The following is a 10,392-nucleotide window of genomic DNA, read 5'->3' as shown; positions in this document are numbered from 1 at the left end:
GCCCACTTTCTCACCCTCTCCCTATGTGCCAACTCTCATCGCTTCCTTCAACCTTTTGAATACATGCCTATGCACCCTTGGCACTGCAGTGCTCACTTGTTCATTTATTTCACAAGCCTTGTTTGAACACTGTTATGCCCTTTCCCCTAGATTGTAAGCCCGTCGAGGACAGGGATCAGATATGGTTGAGGCTTGGGCAGCTAATACAGTATTGAGAGCTTAATGAAGCCTTGGTGATGATGGAGGACATAGGGGCCTTTGCGGGGGTGGGGGGGAATCAGGATTTTCTGAAGCCCCAAACTCACTGTTTCCAATAAGAGTCACTACACTTGATTCTTAATTAGCTTCTTAATCAGACAATTTTACCCTGATTGAAGAGTGTGGCTTAAATTTCTGGTCTGAATGCTACCTCGTAATTATCTGTCTAGTGTTCAGGAAATAATTAAACCGTTTTAATGGATAGATGGCTGAAGGGAAGGAAGGTGCACCTGTTTTTGTAGATAATGCTTGTTTGGCAAAAGTTGGAAAAGCACAAACTACCTCATTCGCATCCACTCCCTAGCTCTCTCTCTGCTTCCTGCTCTACAGATTACTTATCCATTCCTTGAGCCACAGAATCTTTTTTAATGAGGGAAGATGGGTGGCACTCATTTGATAGGGACAGGTCAAGTGGGCAAAGTTGAAGAGATGGCAATTCAATTCAATTCAAGAAGATGAATGGGAAAATGGATAGACAGAAAGAGAGACTAAAGTTAGAACAGGAGGAAAGAAGGCTATTGGTGAATGGAGGCAGGGAAGTAGTAGAAAAACAAAATAGAAAATTAGAATGCATGGCAATATCAGAAATTCAACACATTTTGATTGAGTCCCTTTCTGGGGCTTTCTATTTAATTTATCTCGTACCCACCTAACAAGGGGCCCAACCCTGGGCTGTATTCACTGATACAGTTCTAGAAGAACATTTTTTTCTCTGGAAACCAGCTGATTCTACACATGTCCCAAATATTCCTCTTTCTCACGTCTCCATCTTTCAGGGGCCCTCTTCCTGTAGGCTCCATAGGATGTTGGAAGCCTTCATTTGTCATCGTATCTCTCCCCGAGGCTCCAGCTAAAATGGCCCTTTGCTTGGCCCATGAGGATGGGAGGGAAGGTGGCCATTGTGAGCAGGTTGTCCTGCCTGCACAGTCCCCCTGCCCCTAACTCACCACAGTGCTGTCAGGGAGTTCTCCCTGACGTGGTATCCCAATCCTCCACTGCTGAATTTTGGCCTTTGGTTCTTGCTGTGAGCATAGCGGTGAGATACAATTTAATTCTGTTTAGTTAGCATTTCCTGAACCTACTGTGTGTTTCTATGAGCACGTGTGATGGAACAAAAACAGATTCCCAAGATGTACGGAGTTAATAGGCCAAGACTGACTGAGAAGTATGCAGAGAAGAGCTCTGGTCTCCTCAGTGACACCAAATCCTGCTTCCCACCCTCACCTCTTCTCCTACTAGTATCCTAGTTTAAGTGGCATAAAGGTTGCAGACAACTAACTCTACAACAGTGCTTCTCAAACCGGAGAGTTTATGAAAACACAGATTCCTGGGCGCCACCCCCAGACAATCTGACTCAGTAGGTCTGGGATGAGGACTAAGAATTTGCATTTCTAAGAAGCGCTCAGGTGATGCTGATGTATGGACCACACTTGAGCAGCACTGCTGAGAACATGGTCCTTATCCAGACCTACTGCCTCACGGAAGTCTCCGAATTTTGATCAAAGAGCTATAGGTAATTTTAAAAAAATACTCTATTTCCAGATGTGACAGACATGAAAAGCTCAGGCAGCTGAAGAAATGGATACTTCCTCTCCTAGACCCAAAGACTTTTGGGTCCCACAATTGAGGGTCAACTCACTGATGAACATGTATTGAACATTTGGAGTACCTACCACTTACTAGCCTTGTGGCTTGAGGTAAGTTAATTCCTCGTGCTGAGCCTCAGTTTCCTCATCAGGAAGGGGGGGCTGCTATCCCCTTGCTTATAGGGTAGTTACGAGATTAAATGAGGTAATGAATCCTGCATGCTGATGCTTGCACCGTGCTGGGCACACATTGCACTCGATGCCACATGATATTGGCTGTTTGGGGGAAATTACAGGACAGAAAAAGCCCACTCATGTCTCCTCCTCCTTCATTGCCAACCCCATTCCCAGCGACAAGCACCTGTTCTTCTGTCTCCTAAGTGTCCTTCCCAATCCTCACTCATTGTTTATAGATGAATAACATGCTAGACCTGAAAGGAGCTCTGGAAACCAGCTGATTCTACACATGTCCCAAATATCCTTGCATTGGTGTAATTGAGAGGTCCATTCCTGGAAGTGTGTTTCTGTGATTCTAGGAGACAAGACAGCCACCCACTGCTACTCTTTCCTCCAGAACTCCGACAGCTCCTAAAATTGTACTTTGTACAACAGGTCTTTGAGGGTTCACTGAAGGAGGGACAGCCTCCCTGTAGCCCAGCTGTTCCTAATCTTTTAGATCATGTGCCCCTTTGAGGATCTGATGAAAGCTAAGGACCACATTCCTGGAAAAAAACCCAGACACATGAACTGTCCTTATGATTTTAGTGGGTTCATAAATCTCCTTTGGACCACCTGTGGACCCCTTGATCTCCTGCCTGGCTCTGGACAAGGAGACTTCCTCTCTGCCCACTTTCTCACCCTCTCCCTATGTGCCAACTCTCATCGCTTCCTCTGCCCTAAGATACTGTAGATTTTTTTTCCTGTGGGTTTTTTATGAGGCATAGAGTTCTCACTATCCGGACAGATACTAACAGAACTGCATTTCTCAGCCACGCTGGGTGGTGACGGTGAAGGTCATGGTGATGGTGACGGTGATGGTGATGATGGTGTTGGTGATGAGAGTCAATATTTACTGAATGTTTACTATGTCCTATCACTAAAAGGGCTTTGCAAATATGGTCAACTTATCTCACAAACCCAATAAAGGAGGTGATATTATCTCCACCTTACAGAACAGGAAACTGAGCTCTGAGAGCCCTCTGCACTCAGGTGGAGCTAGGTGACTGGCACTGAATGTGAGCATGAGTGAAGCCAAGATTTAAGAAATGGGTACTGAGGGGAAAAGTGTATATGTGCGTGTGTGTGGTGTGTGCTCGCGCGCGCGCATGCACCTAATCCATACCCTCTTGTATTTTCTATTGGATGGAGATAAAAGATTCAAAAGCCTAAGGAACTGTGGAGCCACAAGATGCTAGGGTCTTCGGTCCCTGAATCACTGTGTGGAGGAGAACCCCCCCACTGACAGGAACTTCTGCTGGGTTAAAACACTGAATTTGGGGGTTTAATTTTTTTCTATCTACTGGAGTTACCCTAACTAAAATACCTTCAGTGCTAGATTAGGGGCCACAGAGAAAAGCAGTTGTGGCTCAATGGCACATTTCACGTGGTCCCCAAAATATATTAGCTGGCTTGAGCATCCACTTTATTTACCAGATTGCAGCTATTACTAGCCACAAACCCACCATCAATGGACAGACTTGCCACTTCTGAATCTATCCCAAAATGCGCTGCAGGCACTAAAGGCAGTTCCTAAGAGCTGTTCCTAAAATATTTGAGCCTTGTCAGCATAACTGGAATAATTGAACTGCCTCCCAAGGGGTCTCCTTGGAGGGGGACAGTGAGTGTTTGGCGTGTCTACTTCTAAATCGGTCACCTTCATCCTCCGAGCATCCAGCAGCTCAGGTGTGGAGGAGGGTGACCACGTACAGGAAGCGGGGGTAGGGGGATGGAGGGGAGGTGCTTAAGGAAGGGGGTGGGGGGATATGAGTTAACAGTTAATCCAGGAAGTTGGATAAGCCACACGCAGGTAACAGAACATGGGCTGAGCATCGTCTGGCCCCTTTCTGTGGCTGATGCTTATGGGCTGTTTGGCCTGGCCCAGCAGTACTGGCCGTCCCCGCAGACACAGCTGTCAACCTCCGACAGTCATGACCTCTCACGATGGAAGTAATTCAAAAATCCTGGAATGTCAGGCCTGAAAGGACCTTGTAGGTTATCAGGTTCAACCCTCTCAGTTTATAGGTAAGTCAGCTGAGTTGTAGAGAGAGGCAGTAACTTGCCCCAGGACACAGAGGTAGCTGGTAGCTTATCTGCTCATCAGATCTAGGTCTTCTGCTGCCTAGTCCCTTCTGCTGCACCCGGCTGCCTCCTCCATGTTTTCAGTTTCCTAATCAGGGAACTAAGAGGTTTGACAGATGAGGTCATTTCTACCCAGAAGGAGGGAGGGAGGGAGGGAAGGAATCCTTGCGGCATATATGTGTTTTTTGTTAATGTGAATTAAAATTAAGTTTGAAAAACAATGTTTTCACAGCCCTGCTGCCCCCACCCCCTGCCCACTTGCTGTAAACTGGGATTTGAATCCCTTTATCTCAGAGGGTAGGTATCAGGTACCTCTAAATCATAGGGAAGTTACTCAGTATACTGCACACAGAGGAAGTTTTAACAAAACCTTTCTATAATTTCATCAATTACCCTAAGCCACTGTTTGAAAGACTTGAAGCAGCTTCAGAATCTTGCTCGCTTTCCTTACCCTGACCCTATTTCACTCACAAGTGAAAAACAAACATGATGAGGATGAGGTCCTCATTTTTGCAGAGTTGACTTCTTGGTGGCCAATCTCTTGGGTCTGTGGAGTGAAAAAAAAAGTTTTTGGTGCCAGAGACCTTAATTAATTTGCTCTTATTAAATCCTAATAACTTGACCCACTGGAGCAGAGAATGTCCCATTTGTTTCCTGGGTGGCTCTGTCAACTTCTCTGCCGGGGAAGACAGCGTCATTAGAGATGAGGGAAGAGTAGGCAGGTGGAACGAGGACGCTCGATGTAATCAGATCTTCTCATTGAGGGGACACGGGTGAGGGAGCCTAAACCTTCCAGAAGAGGCACTGCTCCAAATAACAGCAGGTTCTTAATTATGGGAGGACTCTGGGTCAGGCTCTCCAGGCTGTGGCTGGTTTCAGGTTTTAGCAGGTTCTCAATTATGGGAGGACTCCGGGTCAGGCTCTCCAGGCTGTGGCTGGATTCAGGTTTTAACTGTTTTGGCATACCTTTATTGAGTGTCTACCTCGAAATCTACCCTGACCAAGTACCTCCTACCCTGGTCACTGATACGTATAAGTGCCTGCTCCTTTACACGTGCCATCTTATTCAATCCTCTCAACAAACCTCTGAAGACAGTATTATCAGCCCATTTCACAGATGGGAAAACAAAAGCAGAGAGAGGTTATGCAAATCACTTAAGGTCAAAAGGTTAGTAAGAAACTGAGCAATATGCAGTCCCAGACCATTATGTAGCACCACGCCTGCCACTTCGGAGACCCAGCTCTCTGGGTTTTGTGGCTCAGTCTCTCCTGCTATTTTCTCATCTTCTGTCTCCTTCCATCCCGTAAGTGTTTAATGTTGCCCAGGTCTCTGTCCTTAGTCATCTACTCTCTGAACATTCCTCCTAAGTTATCTATTCAAAATCCACAGCTTCAAACACCTCTAATTGCTGCCTTCCAAATCTGTCTTCAACTGCCTACTTTCCTTACCTCTCCCCCTTCCCATCAGTTACCAGCCCTAGTCAGAAATGGTTCAATGCCCTCTACATCTTCCTCTATGTCACAGGAGGGGACCACCTGTGCACTAAAAGAAAGCCTTTCCCTCTGTCTACCCCAGCAAAGAGACACCTTCCTGGCCTTGCATTCTCCTCTTTGCAGATAATGTCCTCCATGTGTCTTGCATCTCTTCTACTGCAAACTCTTGACTTAGCAACTGCCTCTTGCCTCTCTGCCTAGATTTTAGGTTTAGGATGGTCCTTTATTTTTTTGCTGCCTTTGCTGAAGACATTTACTTTGGTTCCCATTTGTTTCATCCATTGCCCACCCCATTCTCATGCTCAGCAATGGCGCCTAGTCCCCACTTGAGCCAGAGCCCCAGGGCTCCCACTTGCCTGAAGGAGTTCAGATAGTCCTATCAAGTCCACATCCTATGTGCTGCTCAAGGTCACCCCATACACTTCTTCCCCATTGCCACTGTTTTGCATCTCTTTCCTTCTTGCTCAGACTATTACAAGCATATTTCCAGCTGGCCTCTCCCAATGTCTAGTCTGTCCAGCTCTGATCCATCCTCCCCACAGCTACCAGAGCTGTCTCTTTAAAACACACATCTGGTCATAATTCTTCTCCGTATAAAATCTTATCAATCCCTCCCCGTCACCAACAGGGTAGTCTGAGCTGCTTAGCACGTGATTCGTGATCTGTGAGATCTGGTTCTTGCCAACCTCCCCATCCCCATGACCCACCTCTCCACCCTGGCTCTTTGCACCGAGCCATATAAATCTGCCCAGAGTTTCCTAAGCACACCTTGTTCTCGCATATTTCTGTGTCTCTACACATGTTCTGCCTGGAAAGTTCTTCTCCACTCTTCTGGATAAATTTTTTTTTTTTTTTTTTTGGTACACGGGCCTCTCACTGTTGTGGCCTCTCCCGTTGCGGAGCACAGGCTCCGGATGCACAGTCTCAGCGGCCATGGCTCACGGGCCCAGCCGCTCTGCAGCATGTGGGATCTTCCCGGACCGGGGCACGAACCTGTGACCCCTGCATCGGCAGGCGGACTCTCAACCACTGCGCCACCAGGGAAGCCCCTGGATAAATTTTGACATATCTTTTAAAATTAGCTCAAGGATAGGGTTCCTTCCTTTAGAAACCCTTCTTGGACACCTCTAAGAGAGGGTTAATTGCTCTCTGCTCGGTTCTACCTTCCTCTATATCTTGTAAAACTCCTGCTGTGTTGTGATTTATTTGTAGACTGTGAGCTCCTTGAGGGCAGGGACTGTGTCTCATTCATCTCTGTGTTAATATTCCCTAGTTTCAGGAACAAAACAAGACATCCAACAAATGATACTGAATGAATGGATCTGACCATCCCAAGCCCACTCTGATTCAGTCATTTCCTGTGCTCACTCATCTCTGTGTCCCAGCTCTTATTATTGCCATCAATAATCACCCTGTCTGCCTCCCTAGTGAAGTGTAAGATCCTTGAGAGCAGGTGCCCTTTCAATAAATATTTCTGAGTGAAGGAATGGATTCCCTAATTTCATGCTAACCAGTGAATTTAGCCACCCACATCCCAAGTACCTTTCACCAGAATGTCATGGGGAGACAAACTACCCAAATTTCATCTCAACTTCTCAAGCCTCCCTCTCAGCTGGTGTCAGAACAGCACTGATTAAAAGGGAGGTACAACAACGGCTAACCTCCAAAACCCTGAGTACGGGACAGGAGCAGCTGGGGCTCACTGAATTTCTTATTGTTACCAGCCATTACTCTATGGGTCAAGGTATTACTGGACCAATTTCCCCTCAACCTGCCTCCTCATCCAGTCCCTGCATCTGCAATTTCACAGCACAATCAGAGATGAAATAGGTGGTAAAAAGTGCCCAGGAATTGGAGCCAGAAGCTCGTGGTCCGATCCTCAGCTCTGCCATCTCTTAGTTATGTTACCTGGAGCCCAACTGCTTTAAACCTATTCTCACCTGTTAAATATGTATAATACTTACCCTGCTTATCTTTTACGGTTGTTGGCCCCTTTCTCAGTTCCTCTCTGTTGCAGGGGTTTGGTGGTTTGCTCTGTCTACAGCAACTTACATCTAGTTTTCACAGTGGCACAGATTGGTCTAGGGAGTTAGGACTGTAAGCCAAGAGATGCTTAATCTGTAGAGGCAGGCCATATCCCAGAATATACAACCCTCTGATATGACCAAGTCCAGAGACATTGTCCACAACCCTGGACCCATGCTGCATCAAACAGAGAATCCGGACCTTCCTGGAAACCATTTCAGGCAAAATCCTTTGGTGAGAACCAAAGGCCATTGTCTGATAGTCACTGCTTTCACTGATTGACCTGGAGGCCAGCCAGGTGGACACAGCCATGGATGGGGCTGATGGAGCTCCACAAGCAGCAAGCTGACCATGTCCCAGACTCTGCGTCCTCTTAGCTTCATGGTAGAGAATATCTGCTGAGCTGGTGTTGGTGCTCAGTGGAGTTTCTCCTCACGTGCCTCTCCCACTCTCACCAACTTTCCCTTAGCACATCACTCTGATAGAAAAGCTAAATACACTTTTAAGGATTAATTAAACCTCTATACTATGTTTACTCAGATTTATACTATCTGAGGCCATTTAACAGTCTAGGGGATAGACCAAGGTGTCTGAAAAGTAGAGAAAGTTCAAAGAATTATTTTAACAAACGGTCTTATTCCTTTCTTACTCCACCTCTTGAGTTAACATGGGGCTAGACTCATTTTCCTTTCTCCCGAGGATAAAATTTCTATCCAGGTACTAAATTGCTCCATCTATCCAGGCAGCTTGGGTCTATGGATATGGATTCTTTCGGTCAACATTTTTATTTACCCAACATCTCTTGAAAACACCCACCTCCCTCATTTCCACTTCCACCCACTCTCTGGTGAGGGTCCCGCTCTTCCTCTGCCCACATTTTCATATCATCTTCTTCCACTCTCCCAGGACTTCTAGAAGGAAAGTTTCTCTTTTCCAATGGAAGTGAGCTAAATGATTGAGTTTTAAAGCTGGTGACTGCCTCAGAAGTCTGTAGGTGCCCCCACTGTGGCTCTCTGTGGTTTCCATCTTTGTGCAGTAAAAGGACAACATCGTGCCTCCTCCTGGCTGGCCCAGCCTGGTCTCTGTCCCTGTTCTAGCTTCTCTGCCTCCCATTGGTTCAGTGAATCAGGCCAGAAGTCCAGATTCATGAATGGAGGCAGGAGGTGTAGGAGAGAAATTATGGCACACTCTCCTTCTAGAGGAACAGACTGGGCCCTGGGTTGGCATTCTGGTTTGTTGCCCCTGAAAATCTGATGAAGGTGGAGCGTCAGCTGGGTTATAACATTGCCTAAGTTGGAGGTGACCCCTGACGGGTGGGTGCTTTACCGTGAATACTGCTGGGAGGCTGTAGCACTGGGCTTTCTGAGTCCAGTGACTCTGGTGAATAAGTGTAACTTTTGCGGGGACCCTGGAAACTAGGTCAAGATGGACCCACTGTTGTGGATCTCATCTCCTTGTTTCTGAACTATCATTTGGGGGCTGAGAGACTAGCCCTAGACTAGGATAGGGAGTGTGGCGAGGACTCTCCTGCAGAGGTAAGCTGGACCTGCCTTATGGAGGCTGTGGGTCCTGTCCTGCGTTCCTCTAAGTGAATCTGGTGCCAAACATGCTCTCTTGTAGTTCCGTGAGTCTGAGTGTCTAGTTAAGCCTAAAAATAAAGAGGCTCCACCTGATTTTCCCTTCCAGAGAGCCCTTAAAAGCTGATATTTTTACACCCACTTTTTTGTGTGTGTGTGCGGTACGTGGGCCTTACACCCACTTTTGCAGTGCTGTGTGTTCCCCACCCCCTCCACTGCAACTGACCAGAACATGGCAGAGGAGAAGAAGTGTCTCGTACTTGAACTTCACCCTTACAACCACCATCATTACTCTTGATCATCATCATTGCAACCCCCACAAGAATTCCAGCTCCGGCCCGTCACCTCCCACTCTCTTAACTAGATCACATATTACTCCCTTTTTAACTTTGTCTCCCAGCATTTTCTCCTATGGACAGCATCTCCTAAAAAAAACAAACAAACAGGGCTTCCTTGGTGGCTCAGTGGTTGACAGTCCGCCTGCCGATGCAGGGGACACGGGTTCGTGCCCCGGTCCGGGAAGATCCCACATGCCGTGGAGCGGCTGGGCCCTTGAGCCATGGCCGCTGAGCCTGTGCGTCCGGAGCCTGTGCTCCGCAACGGGAGAGGCCACAACAGTGAGAGGCCCGCGTACCGCAAAAAAAAAACACAAAAAAACAAGGGAGTTGCACTGGTGGATCACATGACCAATCCTTTTCTATGTCCCGTTCTCTCCGTTTTCAAATCTGTGGAGCCCTGACTGGGAGATGGTATTTATGTTTCTCTCTCTCAACTACGCTCCCTCCAGGGGAGGAGCTTACTGGTGACTTCACTGGCCCATGGGCTGTGGGCAGAAGGGACAGGGTGCCAGTACTGAGCAGAAGCTTTGAGAAGTGCTGCAAGTTTCCACCCATACTCTTGTGCTCCTGTGCTTGGCTAGAAGAACACAGTCCAGTAGTCCCTGCTCCTTTAGCCTGGGCCCCAACATGAGGAGAAGGCCTGAACCCAATACACAGGCAGAAGCTAAGTCCAGCCAAGTCCAGCAGAACCAAACCATCTTGCAGACCCATGAATGGGACATAAATGCTTGTTGTGAGGCAGTGCAATTTTGGAGTTGTTTGTTACTGCAGCCAAAGCTGATCCATACACCACGTGACAGGAAAGCATGTCTCACA

At 47.2% G+C, this 10,392-nt stretch overlaps 1 protein-coding gene across 1 annotated transcript in view; it reads right to left on the bottom strand.

The window, feature by feature from the left end:
• The window catches only part of MARCH4 (membrane associated ring-CH-type finger 4), a 101,868-nt gene that overhangs the window by 4,731 nt on the left and 86,745 nt on the right, over positions 1 to 10,392 (bottom strand). The gene's annotated exons all lie outside the window — the stretch shown is intronic.

This window comes from Monodon monoceros, unplaced genomic scaffold (genome assembly GCF_005190385.1).
Source record: "Monodon monoceros isolate NGI ecotype Baffin Bay Population unplaced genomic scaffold, NGI_Narwhal_1 Super_Scaffold_16, whole genome shotgun sequence".
NCBI lineage: Eukaryota > Metazoa > Chordata > Mammalia > Artiodactyla > Monodontidae > Monodon > Monodon monoceros.
This window is presented reverse-complemented; position numbering and strand designations above follow the sequence as displayed.